A 14,278-nucleotide genomic window follows, 5' to 3' on the forward strand; every position below is an offset into this window, starting at 1 on the left:
TTCGGGTAATTTTCGAATTTCACCTTTAAAATAAAAGGTACATTCAGTAAAATCCAAATGTCTGCTGTTGTAGTGCATCGATATGAAATACTATTATATTGAATCAGTGAAGCCAATTTTCATCAAAATTAACACTCATCACCAAATCAAACCTGATAGTAGTCCATGGTTTCGATGCACGAACATGTCTACATACGAAAACCTTCCATAGTAACCTATTTTCAAGTTGCAAACAAATCTGAATCGATGAAAAGCGTAACTAGGTTCGCTTGTTTGCATTCCTTCCATTCATTCATTCCGCGTGATAATTTTTCAATCTGAGTATGCTGCACTATCTTAGATTTTTATCCATTCAGTAGTGAGGCACGCGCTCCATAATATTTTCCGCATTCAATTGAAGTGATTGAGACAGTTTTGACACCCTAATGCTCAAGAAGGGCATTTTAAAGCTATAGTTACGGGCCTTATGGCACTAGACCCTCGGCTAGAACTATCAATGCCAAAATATTTTGATTTTTAAGCCCAAAAAAATGCAACGAATGATTCATTCATCAAGCATCGAAAGTTATCGATTGCGATGAGAAAACATTCATATTGGCCCGATCTAAACTCAATGCTAAGTTGCCTCTGACAACAAAGTTATCGATTGCGATGAGAAAACATTCATATTGGCCCGATCTAAACTCAATGCTAAGTTGCCTCTGACAACAAAAAACATTCATATGGGCCCGATCTAAACTCAATGCTAAGTTGCCTCTGACAACACCTAGTACAGCATTTATTGACAAATGAAGTTTTATTTGGCGCATTATGTATTTGAACTTGATCGCCTTCTACAAATAGGATGACCTGATAAGCAAGGACGATTGGTTCAGTAGATAATATTCGAAGTTGATGTGCATCATTTTGGATCACCAATATTTTCATCAATCACCATCACTGGATCAATTTTATCTGCTTGCTATCTCATTTTGTCATGCGGGGGTGGGTATGTGAGGAGGACGAAAGTCCCATGAACGAACGACTCCGCAGCTTAAATTGGTATGCTTTGTGATATAGTGGTGGTATAAAGATGATGGGGTTGAAAGGGAGGGGTATGAGGGTTGGATGGGGTGGTTGTTTGAGGGGTGATTTAAGGAGATTTTAAGGGAGGGGAGTGAACAGTAGAGGGGGGGGGTGTAACCCCTCTCCTTAAACCATCAACTACGCCCTGTTAAAATCCAGAAACCTTATGCGAGTCAAAAAAAATTAGGTTGACGTTTTTCAGAGTGATTGCATAAGAAAGGCAAAAAAGTGCCAAAATCCAAAAAAGTGAATCGTCGTCAAAAATTTTTTTCGAGTTTGCATCAAATCTCGACGTTTCATCACCCTTGAAGACATTTAGCATCAAAAATAAAAATTCTATTTTTAATTTTTCCTATAGTTTATATGAGAAATTTCTGTGTGGCCGCACTCTTAAACCCGTAATTCCGGAACCAGAATTCCGATCGATCCAAAATTTAATAGCAGCCGATGGGAAGGCACCTTTCATTTGAGACTAAGTTTGGGCAAATCGGTCCAGCCATCTCTGAGAAAAATGAATGACATTATTTGACACATACGCACATACATACACACACACATACAAACTTTTTCCGATCTCGACGAACTGAGTCGAATGGGATATGACACTCGGCCCTCCGGGCCGGGATTAGGTTGTCGTTTTTCAGAGTGATTGCATAACCTTTCTGGTATGAGAAAGGCAAAAAATTGCCATAATTCAAAAAAGTGAATCGTCGTCAAATTTTTTTTCGAGTTTGCATCAAATCTCGACGTTTCATGCTCCTTGAAGACATTTAGCATCAAAAATAAAAATTCTATTTTTAATTTTTCCTATAGTTTATATGAGAAATTTCTGTGTGGCCGCACTCTGAAACCCGTAATTCCGGTACCAGAAATCCGATCGATCCAAAATTCAATAGACACATTCTTTCGTGGCGTTTACAACGATTTGACACATCTTCCTTCGATAAATATGTTATAACTTTATCAAATGAACACCTATATCCAAACTTGTTACAGATTCGGAAAGTAGACAAAATTTCACGAAAGATTCAATCAATATAAACTGAATGTACTAGAATTTCATGATTTGACTTTTATTGAAATACGTTGAAAGTTCTAATTTGTCACGCGTTGTAACGTCACGTTACATTATCGGTCATAAAACAATCCTCTTCCAGTATATTCAGTTAGAGTTGATTGAATCTTTCGTAAAATTTTATCTACTTTCTGAATCTGTAATAATTTTTGATGTAGGCGTTCAATTGATAAAGTTATAACATATTTGTCGAATGAAGATTCGTCAAACCGTTGTAACGTCACGAAAGAATGTGTCAATAGCAGGATGGGAAGGTTGCACCTTTCATTTAAGACTAAGTTTGGGCAAATCTGTCCAGCCATCTCTGAGAAAAATGAGCGACATTATTTGGCACATACGCACATACATACACACACATACAGACTTTTTCCGATCTCGATAAACTGAGTCGAATGGGATATGACACTCGGCCCTCCGGGCCGGGATTAAGTTCACGTTTTACATTTCTTATAAAAGAAATGTATAGAATTCGCTCAAACTTTCAAGATTTTTTCCGAGGCCCGGAGGGCCGAGTCTTATATACCAATCGACTCAGCTCGACGATTTGGGACAATGTCTGTGTGTGTGTGTCTGTGTGTGTATGTAACGGACAAATTCTCATTCGTGTTTCTCAGCAATGGCTGAACCGATCTTATCCAAACCAATTTTAAATGAAAGAACTAAAAACAGTAAGAACGCTATTAATTTGTTTTTGATTCTGATGTTTAGTTTCCAAGATATGAATGTTTGAATGCGTAAAAATGGCGTTTTTTGCAGTTTTTTTGAATTATGTGCCGAAATTGACAATATAGATTACCAATTTATATGTTTTTAGACAGCTTCAACGAATGCCTTTCGAACAAGTTATAGATTGTTGAAATCGGACTATTATCAAAAGAGATATTTATAATTAAATGCGGACGAAAGATTTTTATCATTTACCATTGCCAGAAATATGACCAAAAACATGTAATCTATTATTAGCGCCAAAACGGCTTATTTTAGGTCAATAGTATCTTCGGAGAATTTGATGGAGGTAATATGCCCTTTCTTTTGGTATTGTGCTTTTGCTGATTAATCCCCTATGAGTGAGATATTTTCACAAATTTTCGTGGAAGTGATTATATCGAAATGATGCCTTCAGCAAATTTGTAGCTCTTACTTTTGCGAATAACTTTACTGAAGACTTCAAATATCTATTTTGAATTAAAAGTTATGGCTTGTTGTTTGTGGATTACTCTTTGTCGCCTATTTATTGTTCAATATTGTAATAATCCATTGAAATAAGCCAAACATTATTTCGATAAAACGAATTTTGTATTTCATTTTTCTTTCTACAACCGCTAGAAATAATCACCGAACACTTCCAAGTTGTCTGGAAGGAACTTGATAACTTATCAGTGCAAAAATGTTCATTTGTGCGAACCTTCTGACTGCAATTTTTCTAACTTATGACCATCGGATCGATCTGAAACATATCGGAAAATGAAAAGCGAAATAAATAACTCCATGCAACGGCGTAGCCAAGAGAAGGTTTTGGGGTTTAACACCATACAACCCTCCACCCCCCACCCAAAAAAAATATGGGATTGAAGTTGAAAATTTATTGATGCAGACTGATTTAATTCAATATTACAATAACAATTATCTGATCCGTAGATTGATAACCTGTTGTTGTAAACATCATGAAGACTTTTGATAAATTGTCGGAATGGGGTCCTGATATGTAACTGATCTATTGGTCTTGATTTCACAGTTGTCTAATAGCATCAATATCAAATTCCTGCCTGAAAACATTCCAATAGAAAATTCCAGAGTTCTGTAATCAATCATAATCCTCAAATTTATTTTCAAATTGAGCTCGTTTTTGTAGAGATGTACTGTAATAAGGATCTTTATTTAATAGGAAGCGAAGTTAAAATTGATTTAATATCTATGAAACATAGAACTGTTCACCAAAAAAATGCATAACTTTCAACATTTGCTAAAAATGTTTTTGCCTTTCTCATTCACTCTAAAATTCGTCAATCTAATCCCTAACCGGAGGGCCGAGTGTAATATGCCAATCGACTGAGTTCGTCGAGATCGGAAAATGTCTGGGTATGTATGTGTATGTGGAAAAAAAATGTGACCTCTGTTTCTCAGAGATGGCTCAACCGATTTGCACAAAGTTAGTCTCAAATGAAAGGTACAACCTTCCCATCGGCTGCTATTGAATTTTTTATTGATTGGACTTCCGGTTCCGGAGTTACGAGTTGAAAAGTGCAATCACACAGCAAATTCCCATATAAACTGAAATGAAAAATTTTCAAAATCAAATTTGTATTTTTGATGCCAAATGACTTTAAAATGCATGAAACATTGAGATGTTTGACAAAAATTGACTTTTTTGGACTTTGGTACATTTTGCTTTTCTCATATAGGTTATGCAATCACTCTAAAAATCGTCAATCATACCGGCCCGGAGGGAGTATGCAGTGAGGGGTTGCTACTTTAAAATTAAAACTAGTTTAAAATTTCTTAACAAGTTGAAAATTTTTGGCAGGACCTGGACCTCCCGGATGTTTCTCCATGATCCGCCGCTGGTTTCAAGCGATGTTTCAATATCACATAGTATCTCAAGATCGTGGCTGTCGATCCATTGTACGTATGTGCAAATCGTACTGAACATGTAATATTCATTTCCACCATTGTATTGAACATAACCAGCCATGCAATCGTAGTCTGGACAAATGAGACAAGCACAATTGCACCACTAGGTGGATTAAAACAGGTTTTTATTTTGGGAATGCGTCGAGTTGAGACGAAAACGTAATATGATTAAAAACGAGATTAACACTTTCCGAATGTAGAGAGAAATTTATGAAAAATGACGATTTCCATTCGACTCTAGCAGGTTCTGATCGAGTTTGATGAGCATTTGATTTTTGTTGTATGACCAATTACACTGCTGGCCAATAAAATAGGTGTGTGATAGATTATTTTGTTTTTCTCTCAATTACGCATACCAAGTTGCAGCAGTCTCAATCACACCTACCGCACACAGAAGCCTTGGGATGTGTCAAGTTACTAGTGGGTTGTTGGCGCAGATTATATTTGCAATCTTTGTCAAGATGCAAAACAAGACTACCGCAGGCTTTTTCGTGTGGTCAATATAATAGGTGTGTGAAATATATTAACGTGTTATTATTTTACATGATTCCATTATACGTTTTATTTGGTGAAGTTTGAATTCTGCTTGTTAATAAATGAATTCAAATGTTGAATAAGTCAAAGATTTGACTGCGGCATTTCGAAAACTTCGTTACAAATGCCTTAAAACCTTTGAAAAAAGGAAACGCGCAAAAAACCCAAGAAAACATCTACAGCAGCTGATCATCGTATGGCAATTTTAGCGAAATCTGATCCATTCGCGTCATCCAAAACCAATGCAGCACAAATTGGAAAAGTGGCAGGTCCGAGAACAGTTCGCTGTAGGCCGTAAAATTCCAATCTTCCAGAAAGAATTGCTAAGAAGGTTCCACTATTTCGAAGCCAAAGCCTTTGAAGAAAAATGCAATTTGCTTTTCAACAGCGTTAATAGGCTTGGTTCAAAAGGAATCAAAAAATGGCGACATATCCTTCGGAGGGACGAATCAAAGGTAAACCTGTTTTCCTCCGATGCACAACGAAACGTTAAACGTCCAAAGTGCAAACAGTTTGATCTGCGACACACGCAAAATTTGGTAAAGCACGGAGGCTAGAACAATGAATTTAGGTAGCTTGAAAGCTACCTAAAAATTGTTGTAGTTCGGTTATTTTATAGACTTCTTCTAAAATTTGGCGAACCTATTTCAATTCGTATACCAATTAATTGGTATACTTAAGGGGTTATATGTTGCAGATAGAGAAAATACTGAAATTTTCAGCTTTTTTCCTGCACAATATTACGAAAGCTTATTAAACAATTTTTCCTAATAAGTTTGTGAAAATTATAAACTATTTGAATTTTTTTAATAGTTTAATTTTTTATTTAACCGTGATTTTTTAATAAATAGTGACCATCGCTTCACAACGTAGTCTATTTTTCATGGCTTGCGGTGAGCACGATCTCTCGAATTGCTGAACTGAAAATTATGGAATAGAAATTAATTTTTAGTATTCTTTACAGATTTAACTCGCCGCGCAGATAGCTCTAAATTAGACCCGCTGGTGCCCTAAGACGATTTCGCTAGATTTTCAGAGCACTGTGCACCCAGTGCATTAATGCAAGTGACGGAAGGTTATCAAAAAGATTCGTGAAAATGAAAATTCCAGTAATGATGATGATTTTCCCAAACGGTTCGTTTTCGAGAGGTTTTTATTTGTTCTTTGGCATTAGGATTAGCGATAATAATTCAAATCAAGGATACTACTGGGAAGTCACCTTTAGAAAAAGTCGATGTCGAAGTAAAATTTGGAACTATGCACGCATGCACTTCATAGATAGCGTGATATCAGGAGCTGCGATTTCATTTCAACGCTTTTTTGTGAAAAGGGCGATACTTACACATGTAAACATAAGGCTTTTTTCATACATGCGAATGAGGGCTTTGAAACGCAACAAATTAACCTAAAAATTTTGATTCTGCGATATTGCTTTCTTAAACTACAGCAAAAAATACAACGGGTGAAAGTGTATTTTTGTTTGTTTATTTAAAGTTTCGCCCTCCATTCTCCATGCAAACAAACAGGGCGATACTTTTTTGCTAGCAGTTTAGAGGCGAAACTGTTATTTTCGTATTTTTTTAGGATTATCAAGCTGATACCAGCTGTAAATAGTAACCATGATCGCTATTGAAAAAACACGGACGAAATCGGTTATGTAGAACGGTAGTTATTGTAAAAAAACGTAAGGGCGATACTTCAATGCTGATAGGTGGGACCGAAAAAGTAAACAATCGCCAAAGGGGCGATACTATCATTTTGTCAATTTCAATAGCAAAAACAAATTTTAATTTAATAATTTCAAATACTTTATGAAGTTTTGGGTTTCGATCACTGCATCATGCAATCTAGGATGTAAAAACACAATAGTTCTTAAATAGGAAATAAAACCAAGTCTGGAAATATTCACTGTTAATTTTCTTTGAATAGTATTACTGCTAGTATCGCCCTTTTCAACAAAAAGTGTTGATTTCTTAGTTCTCAGTAACGTTGGTAATTTGAGTAAAGTATAAACTTCAAATCGATTAAAAAAATTTCGATTGTTTTGGCTCAGTACAATATATAACCCCTTTAGGAAAATTCAGTTTTCCCACCACAATTTAGATATTTTATTTTATGGGCCATTTTTTCGCTTTCCCATTGATTTGGTTTGAGATTTCTAGCACTGATGTTGTCCTACGCTGATTTGAGTGATTCTCTGAGTCCTGCCACTATCCCATGCAATATGTGTTATCAAAAACATCGCGAAGCGTCATGTTCTAAATGTTCTCAAACGATATAATATCCGAAGAGAGTGATAAGAGTTATAAGAAATGTCTCATCACACTGTTAGGTGGATTAAAAGCGTTTTTCAACCAGAATTCCGATCGATCCAAAATTCAATAGCAGCCGATGGGAAGGTTGCACCTTTCATTTGAGACTAAGTTTGGGCAAATCGGTCCAGCCATCTCGGAGAAAAATGAATGACATTATTTGACACATACGCACACACATACACACACAGAGACTTTTTCCGATCTCGACGAACTGAGTCGAATGGAATATGACACTCGGCCCTCCGGGCCGGAATTAGGTTGACGTTTTTCAGAGTGATTGCATAACCTTTCTATATGAGAAAGGCAAAACCTGAGGAAGCTAATGAAAGTATTTCCATCCCGGGCAGAATACGGGAAGTTGGGGAATTGGGATCTTTTAAATCAGAAATCTTATTGTATTAATCAATTCCTGAATCGCTATTATTTATTAACGAAGTCGTATGTAAAATATCATCTTAATTGAAAAAAAATCTCCGAAATTAACTGAGGTGGTTTGATTTTAAATATAAAAAAGAAAATTGTGCTTTTGTGATACTTGAACACCAAAATCATCTATTTTTTATAAAACAGTTTACATCTCTGATTCACACTGGAAATCATGCATGAATTGTACTGATTATAACGTAAAAAAACGTCAGAAAGCTAATAAAAGTATGTTTATCTTGGGCAGAATACGGGAAGTTGGGGTTTTGGGACATTTTGTCGTTCGTATTACAGTATTTCAACTATTTTTGGTATTATCTCGACTATTCTTCAATAAATGCACATGCAATGCAATTTTTTTAATGTTGAAACACTCAGTAATTGATCCAAAAATTGTTTCATTATTGGTGATATACAGGAAGTTTGGGATATTAGACCTTTTGATTCAGAAATCTTATTGTATTAGTAAATACCTGAATCGCTATTATTTACTAACGAAGTTGTATGTAAAATATCATCTTAATTGAAAAAAAAAACTCAATAAATTAGCTGAGTTAATTTCATTTTAAATATATAGCGGGAAGTTAGGGTTTTGTGACACGTGAACCCCAAAATCATTTTTTATAGGGGAATTATGGTTAAAACCGACACCTTAAGCTTAACACTTTTTCTAAGTTGCCACAAAACCAATAAAATTATAATTTTAATGCACAATTCTTCTTCAGAAAATTCTTAACAAGACTTAATTTTTTCAGCGCTTCGAAAAATTAATTTCATTAAAAATTATTGGTTGTAAAACTTGGAAAACAAAGTGACTTTTTGTAGGCACTGCGGGTAAAACCGACACCCTATAGGGGTAAGATCGACACCCCCTTTAATTTATTTTCTCTCCACTTTATTAAAATCTTTATCTTTATTAAAAATTAGATATATGCGTGATTAATAAAGTGTGAGTATGTATGATGCAAAATAGGTGCTTTTTATTGCTTCATCATGTAGTGAGGGGAAGATAGTTCGAAAGCGTAGTACTAGAAATAAGAGTATTTTATGCTATAGGATTATTTATTGATATGAGTATTTCCAAATAATCCTTGCGCACATCATTGCAACTTCCAGTGTCATTTTATTTCGTAAGAGAAGATTTGCAAGCGTTCTACGTTCTGCTAATTGGATTCATTCACTTATAAGTGACACACACACATTTCTTAGTAAAACTATCTTTTTCAGATTTGATTTTTCGGACTCTGATTATCAACGATCTATTGGGGTATACATAATATCATTGTCTCATTGTGATAAAGTTCGTCTATGACAAACCAAGAAAACACTAGAAATTCGGTTTGATGAGCTTTTTGGAGAAATAGCAAAAGCTTCGATAGAATTAGATAAGCAAAAATTCCAATTTTTGATTTTTAAAGAGACTTATAAGAAATAAACACAATAAAAGTATTTCTGTGTATTTCAGCTATTACTATAGTGTGCTAATAGTGTAATTGAAGTGTCACAAAGATCCCCAGCCTTTTGTAATGAATCGCAAGTAAACACAACCATCTTAACAGTGTGTCGGTTTTACCCTAAGCAAAGGGTGTCGGTTTTACCCCAACAGCGCACATTTTTTTATAAAAGCAATTAAAAATATTGAATTTCTCAAACTCGTCTTCAATGCATCTAATTGATCATAGGAAAGGCCGATAATAATAGGTACAGAAAAATGGGGTGATTTGAAAAGCTTTTGTTCGGTTAAAACCTTAAAATCTATCAACGAAATTTTACATCCAGACGAGTATGAACGCTGCTGTCGTATGTTTTGTTTATTTTTCTGATATTCGGCGCACTAACGTAAATCCAATTTTTATTCAAATGCTCTAGATAAACGTACTAATAATAATGTATCATTATGAAATGAATAAAAATTTGATTTCTAGGCAAAGTTGTGGGGTGTCGGTTTTACCCACAGTGTCGGTTTTTCCCACAATTCCCCTACAACAGTTTACATCTCTGATTCACGCTGGAAATCATACATGTGTACAGACGTTGCCGACGGTGGCCACTGATTATCAAACTTGCAGGTGATAGTTTATCGATCAAATGAGTTAACACACAAACACAATTATGAACTTAAACTTTCTTAGGTTTATTGCCTATATCCATTCTGCACGTCACGCGTCTGTTACGCGTAATTACCACTGACTACTTCCAAACCTAGGCACAGAATGATCACCGTCCAAATCACTTTCGCTTCAGCTTAATCTACGCTCAAAATAATTCTTTTTCTAAATCCCTGAGTGGCTTATTTCCGATTAAGCAGATCACTGCTCCTCACAATTACCTTCTACCGACTGACTTCCTACAATTTGACCCAAAAGACTTTTATCATTTCGTCTGTGTAGACTTTTCTCTGAGAGAGTCTCAGACCAAAACAAAACATTTTTCTTTGCTCGCGAGACCCCGGTGGATGAATCCGTAGTTCATTATGATTCACACTCGGAAGTCCTTATTTTCTGCAACAACGTCGCCATCGCGGCTAGCAACAAAAAGTTTTGTTTAATTAAACAAATTGTTCAGTCGACTTTGTAAGCATATGGCTTGAAAAGCGCGAGTACACCAAAATATCAGCTCAGGTTAAGGCTATAGCTGGTGATGTAACCCAGCAAATTAGCTTCCATGGTGCATCACTTGGTGAAATTTTGCCAGAGTTGATTCTGGCCAAAAACTATGGGCGCTGCATGCCCCTTTACTTACTGAGCTTGATGTTGCCTCGGAGAGACGCATCATCAAAACGATTGAGTAGGTTACTAAATAAAAAGGAATGTGTTAAAAGTCTATTGCGTCCTAATACCTAAGATTGCCATTACAAAATTATGTTTCTTATTACTATTAGCAAAAAACGGAATATTTACAATTTTCTTTCATAGTCTTTTAATTTTTCTTTTAACATCCTAACTTTACGATGGTCCTAGTGTGCACCCCTGCTGTCTTTCTCGCGACTCGTGTTATGCTTCTACCGGTGTTTTCACCATTGTCGCCACCAGTGAGCTCCTGCTTTCTCTCGGGTCGATAGTGATTTTCGGGAGTTCGATCTCGAGGCACCTTCTCTTGTCTCGACGTCTTCCTTGTGGTTTGCTGTTTTCCGCCTTCCTGGCGTATTGATTTCTGCTGTCCTCCCACCTGGCATTCGATTAAGCTCATTTACGTTTGTGACCCTTCGCATCAGTCAGAATTCGCCTTCCTTTTGTTATTACTTCGGATTGTCCGACCGCCAGTGTCTAACATGACGATGGGCTTTCTTTCAGCGCAAAATCGGTTTTGGAATTCCGACTGCATCTAGTGCTTCATTATTGGTGCGGTGGACTGGGCTTGAGATTGTCTCCAGTCGTGTCGTCTTTCGGTAATTCACCGCGGCCGGAGGTTATAATAGTTCCGACTGGGGCAATGTATATGTATTGACCCGACATCAGTCGGATTGTAGTGTCTCGACTGTGCAGTAGAGTGACAAGAAAAAAATGACCCCTATCGGCCCACCCCTGACTTGATTTCTAGTCCCACCAGGAATACTTGCTCCAAATTTGAAGGAAATCGGACAAGTCTAGCTACCGGACCAACGCTCCTGAAGTTTGCATGGGATTTTTAGACAATTTACATGGAGAAAAACCACTACCTCACATTTTCACCATCAAGCGGCACTGTATGCATGATATCAACACTGTAAGTGAAAATAAGAAAGATAATTTAATTATCTACAACTTTGTCGAAGACTACTAATAAACCCGGTTTTGTCAAAAGAAGTTATTAAACTTTTAACGAAGTGATGTCTGAGTCAGTTTTGTATGGGGCCAAGCAGCGCATGGTTGTGTATCAGTACCCAATTCCCGCGAACAAAATATTTTTGTGGAATAACGGCTAAATTTAGCTCAATAGTATGTTCAGAAGAATTATAGTAAATAATACGAGTCATGTTTCGATTAAAAATATTTTATTTCCGCATGCTACCGCATATAGGGCGTGAGCACTAACTTTTCAACGGAGAGAGATAGAAATTAGGTGTCTTCTACAAAGTTGTAGAACGGGCTATCTTCTATCTCTCTTCTATGAAAAGTTAGTGTTGATGATGATGGTCACACCTCATACCCCCACAAAGGTGTGAGCTGAACGATTTATCTAAAAGATAATTAATATTTTGATCCATAACAAAACCAGTTAACAAAAAGAAACGGACTGGTTCAATTTGCAGACATAGCGTTCCTTCAAAAGAACGTAACCAGATACATTTCGAATATTCCGCCAACAACCAGGGTCCATCAAGAAAATTTCCATTCCGGGAAGATACTTGATAGAATCGGGAATTGAACCCAATAGCTTCCATTTCCGATAATTCTCTGTAAGACTCCTCCCGCCTGACCAAGACATCGGTACTACCACCTGCTAAGGTGAGCAGTGACGAGCCTAGTGGCAGTGCAGAGTCCGGTCGAGTTATATCATCCACATCAGACCCCTTTATTGAAAGTTTCCTACCATTAACCCAAGGCAATCAAGGGATACTCCTATCCGAGAACATCCTTGATTGATCAGGAATTGAACCCGATATCTAGTAGTAATCAGAAGGAGTCATCAAGCCCCATACTCAACGAGCTAACTTCGTTATTACCACTATCGCAGCAATAACCGAACTTAACTCTATTGTCGAGCAAAGTCAACACAACTCCATCATCAAATCAGACCCTGATCACAACAAAAGTCTAAAAGCTTTGATTCACCATGTTCGATTTCAAGTTAGTCTCTATCTGCTTAGCGCGCGCGTGGCTCAGACTTTGGTAGACATCTCATTATTTTTTAATAGCTTTAATAAACAAGTAACAAAAATCCATCATCATCATAGCGAATATAATAACTTAGTGTGACTAAATGCAAATAATAGAAGAGAAAAAAAATACAATCTTCGTGGTATTACATAGTTATCCAAATAACTCCAAAATATAAAAATTCAAAAAATCTGTCTACAAAGCAGATTTTACGTGTGAAATACATAGTGTTTTGAACTCCGCTAATGTGGCTGCACGTTTAATATGCCTAGGCATCGAATTGAAAAAACTTATTCCTTTGTACAACAAGGAGTTCTGTGATCTACTAAATAAAAAGTTTGGTGTTCTTGGATTCGACGCGTTTATAGTGTTGTACTTATGCACATCACTTCCTCTTTCAATTCGATCACACAAATATCGAGGCAGCATTCCATTAATAATTTTAAAAATGAACACCATTGTTAAGTAATAAATTCTTTGCTTCACAGAGAGCCATTGTAATGCGCTTAGCATGAAACTAGAGGAAGTGTATCTGTTAGATTTTAAAATTAATCGCATGATTCTATTTTGCAATCGCTGTAACCTCAATATTTGTGTTTGATTGGCTAGAAACAAAATGGATGGGCAGAAGTCAATATGTGGTGAAACAATAGATTTATATAATAAAATTTTACTACACCCAAAACTAGGCCCTAATACTTTTCGCGTAATAGAAAAATATGTCCCAAACGATATTAAGTTTCTTGCTAAAAAGGTATTAAGTCTCGAGGTCAGAAAAGTAATAACAAATACATATATGTCCGCGCTGTATAACATTCATATGGAATACATGATTCTTTGCGTTTGATTTGTTCTTATACTATTCATACACATTCGTCGAACAGTCGTATAACGTATAGCATGCCGCTTGTCAATGTATTGTGAAACCCTACATTATTCATGTACGAACGAGCGAGCGCTTATAATATCATCAGTTTAGCTTGTACAGTGAAGTAAAGTTGACTAACGACGCTCAGCACAGGTATGTTTGAATAGGCTATTTCTCATTTAATGCGCAATATTAGTTTTATTTGATTATACTTTTTAATTCACATAACATTTTGAATTCAATATATTCGGTGGTCAGCCGCAAATCCATAAAGTGATTTTGGTGTAGTTTCAAGACATTTTGAACATATACATATGATAGATAGGAAATTCCAAAGAACATATGTGCCTACGGGCAGTATAGGCATAATATGATAACCTTTCGGAAGTGTGCACCGTGTATACCATGATCAAAGACTCTAGCGAAATCGTTTTTGGTGCATGTTATTTTTAAACTTTAACCTTCGAGGTAAAATCATATTTGAGCTTTATGTTGTCGCCTAAATATACACAAAGATGCCATTACCAACGGATAATACAAACATTTACTTTTTTATTCTTTCCTTTTC

At 36.2% G+C, this 14,278-nt stretch overlaps 1 protein-coding gene across 3 annotated transcripts in view; it reads left to right on the top strand.

The window, feature by feature from the left end:
* Positions 1-14,278, top strand: part of LOC131682914 (serine-rich adhesin for platelets-like) — a 1,216,708-nt gene that overhangs the window by 907,992 nt on the left and 294,438 nt on the right. The gene's annotated exons all lie outside the window — the stretch shown is intronic.

Source organism: Topomyia yanbarensis, chromosome 2, assembly GCF_030247195.1.
Source record: "Topomyia yanbarensis strain Yona2022 chromosome 2, ASM3024719v1, whole genome shotgun sequence".
In the NCBI taxonomy this organism is placed as follows: Eukaryota; Metazoa; Arthropoda; class Insecta; order Diptera; family Culicidae; genus Topomyia; species Topomyia yanbarensis.